General features: G+C 35.5%; 1 pseudogene; it reads left to right on the plus strand.

The window, feature by feature from the left end:
• The first annotated feature begins 3,158 nt into the window (after positions 1-3,158).
• LOC127681937 (uncharacterized) lies at positions 3,159-3,254 on the plus strand (annotated as a pseudogene).
• Positions 3,255-3,698: the final 444 nt, after the last annotated feature.

The raw sequence follows: 3,698 nt of genomic DNA on the forward strand, positions 1-3,698 counted from the left end.
TTTCAAGTATAATAAGTTAAGTAGAAGATAAGAATATCATGTCTCAAAGACAAAGTACATGATTAGACCAAATAAGAAAATAATAATAACAATTAATTTTTTTAAATCACAGGAAGGAAACATGCATGCAGGCATTATAGGATTCTACTAAAACAAATCTTCAATTATGGAGATAAAACTGTTGAGGGATTATATCCACAGCTCAATGAAATAGCTCATACAAGATTATAGAAGAAAACTTGTCCAAAATAGAGGAGTACACACACACACACACACACACACACACACACACACACACACACAAAAGAGAAACCTATCAGAGTAACAGCTGGCTTATCAATGGAGACTTTGAAAGTCAGAAAAGCCTGAGGCAGTGTACTTCAAATTATAAAAATCCATGGATGTAGTCTATTGTGTCCCACAGAACTACCTGCCATATGGGAGAGAGAAAGAAAAACTTCCCAAATACAAACAGGCTAAAAGAAGCCATGTCCAACAAACCAAACTTATAGAAAATACTAAAATCAATACTTTAGAATAAAGACAGTTACAAGCTCAGTCAAGGAATTTCAGAAAGAAAAAAAAATGAAATTATAATTACAGAAATAAAAAGCAAAGCTATGAATACAAACAGAAAAACAATAAAGTGATTACATTCAAAACAGACTTTAAAAAATTATGTATTACTGAGCTCAGTTTTCTAAATCAGAAGACATCAGATAGCTGAATGGGATAAGAGACAGAAGCTATAAAATGAGCTTACAAGATAGATACCACCTTAAAGTAAACGAGCAAGAAAAGTTACATCAAGCAAAGGAGACCAGGAAGCAAGCAAAAATGTTATCTTAATATCTTACAAATTAGACTTTAAGTTGAAACTAATTAGAAGAGATTCAACAGAACACATTGTCAAAACAACAAAAAAGAGGGCTAATATCAATATAAACAAAGAACTCAAGAAGTTAGACTCCAGAGAACCAAATAACCCTATTAAAAATGGGGTACAGAGTTAAACAAAGAATTCTCAGCTGAGGAATACAGAACGGCTGAGTAGCACCTAAAGAATTATTCGACATCCTTAGTCATCAGGGAAATGCAAATCAAAACAACACTGAAATTTCTCCTCAAACCGGTTAGAATGGTTAAGATCAAAAACTCAGTTGACAGCAGATGCTGGTGAGGATATACAGAAAGAGGAACACTCCGCCATTGCTGGTGGGATTGCAACCTGGTACAACCACTCTGGAAATGATTTCCTCAGAAAATGGGAAATAGTTCTACCTGAGGACCCAGCTATATCACTCCTGGGCATATATCCAAATGATGCTCCAACATGTAATAAGAACACATGCTCCACTATGTTCAGAGAAACCATATTTATAATAGCCAGAAACTGGAAAGAAGCCAGGTGTCCCTCAAAAAATTAATGGATACAGAAAATGTGGTACATTTACACAATGGAGTACTACTCAGATATTAGAAAAAATGAATTCATGAAAGTCTTAGGCAAATGGATGGAACTAGAAAATATCCTGAGTGAGGTGAAAATAACAAAAGAACAGGCATGGTATATACTTTCTAATAAGTGGATATTAGCCCAGAAGCTTGGAATACTCAAGATACAAATTCACAGGCCACCAGAAGCTAAAGAAGAAGCAAGACCAAAGTGTGGATACTTCAGTCCTTCTTAGAAGAGGGAGCAAAATACCCATGGCAGGAGATACAGAGACAAACTGAGGAGCAGACTGAAGGAAAGGTCATCCAGAGACTGTCCCACCTGGGGATCCATCCCATAAACAGTTACCAAACCCAGACATTTTTGTGGGTACCAACAAGTTCTTGCTGACAGGAGCCTGATATAGCTGTCTCCTCTGTCAGTACCTGACAAATACAGAGGCAGGTTCTCCCAGTCAACAATTGAACTGAAAACAGGGTGCCTTGCGGAAGAGCTAGAGAAAGGACCCAAGGTGCTGAGGGGGTTTGCAGCATCATAGGAGGAACAACAATATGAACCAACCAGTACCCCAGAGCTCCCTGGGACTAAACCACCAACCAGAATCCACATGTAGCTACCCATGGCTCCAGCCACATATGTAGCAGAGGATGCTTTGTAGGACATCGATGCCAGGAGAGGCCCTTGGTGCTATGAAGGTTTGATGTCCCAGTATAGGGGAATGCCAGGACAGGGAAGCAGTAGTAGGTGGGTTGGTGAGCTTTTGAGGGGAGGGGAGGGGATAGGTGGTTTTTGGAGGGGAAACCAGGAAAGGGGACAACATAAAGAAAATATATAATAAAAAAGAAATACAAGAAGCATCATAGTTTTAAGTACATATGTTCCATATACTCCTGAACCAAATTCCATTAAAAAAATACTACCAAAATTAAAGACATATATTAGCAGCAACCCAATAGTAGTATATTATTTCAATAATTCCCTTTCCTCAATAGATATATCATCTGGACAATAAACAGAGAAGCTTCAGATTAGATTACATCAAAAAAATCAAAGTAGTCAACATATTTCTACAGAATATTCTGATGAAATACTAAAGATATAATTCTAGTCAGCATTCTAACCAGCAAATCTTGGAAGCTTCTATAAAATCTATAAAATGAGACACAAAACAAATATTAACAACCTCAGCACAATAGAAATAATCCATGAATCCCATCTGGCAGCAATGCAATTGAAGTTAAAATTGACAATAACCAAATAACTAGGAAGGACTTAAACTCATAGGGAACAAACAGGTCATTTGTTAAACGATGAGCCATAAAGGAAAATGCCAAAGAAATTTAAAAGTTAAAAACAAAACAATCTGGCACTAAATGCAAAGTCCAAAAACACAAAAACAAAACAGATACATAAAGGGAAACATGTAGCTCTAATATTTACATTTTAAAATCAGAAATAACACAAATAAATGACTTTATGACACACAGTAAGAAGTTGAAAAACAAATAATAAACTCAAATCCAGTACTTGGTAAAAAAAAAAAATCAGAGTTATAATTAATGATATAGTTACAAAGAAAACAATATAAAGAATCAATGAAATAATGAGCTGTTTCTTTGAAAAGATAAACAAGATTGAGAGACTCTTGGCCTGATTAACCAGAAAAAAAAGAGAAAACCAATTAGAATCATAAATACACAAGATCGCTTCTCGGCCTTTTGGCTAAGATCAAGTGTAGTATAAATACAAAAGAAAAGTTCTCTACTTCATAAGGAAAAACTATAACAAAGGAACCTTCAGGATAGCAAAAACAATCCTGAACAATAAAAGAGCTTCTGGAAGTCTCAAGACTCATGATTTGAAATTGTATTACAAAACTATAAGAATGAAGATATTATCGTATTAGCATAGAAACACACATTTGATTGGTGGAATCAAATTTAAGACCCAGATATAAATCCATGCACCTGTAAACCCCTGATTTTTGATAAAGAATCCAGAAATGCACACTGAAGGAAAGGAGAGAATCTTCAACAAATATTGCTAGTCAAACTGGATGTCTATATCTAGAAAAATGCAAATAAATCTTAATATCAGGATGTGTGGGTTGTGCAGTCTCTCTACATTTGTTCTCATCTGCTGCGGAAGGCAGATCTTTTCTGACTGAGTAAGGCACTGATTTATGCAAATGATTAGGACTTACTTTATTGTAACCATTTTTCCTTCCTTCCTTCTTTCCTTC

The sequence above is a fragment of the Apodemus sylvaticus genome, chromosome 3 (assembly GCF_947179515.1).
Source record: "Apodemus sylvaticus chromosome 3, mApoSyl1.1, whole genome shotgun sequence".
Lineage (NCBI taxonomy): Eukaryota > Metazoa > Chordata > Mammalia > Rodentia > Muridae > Apodemus > Apodemus sylvaticus.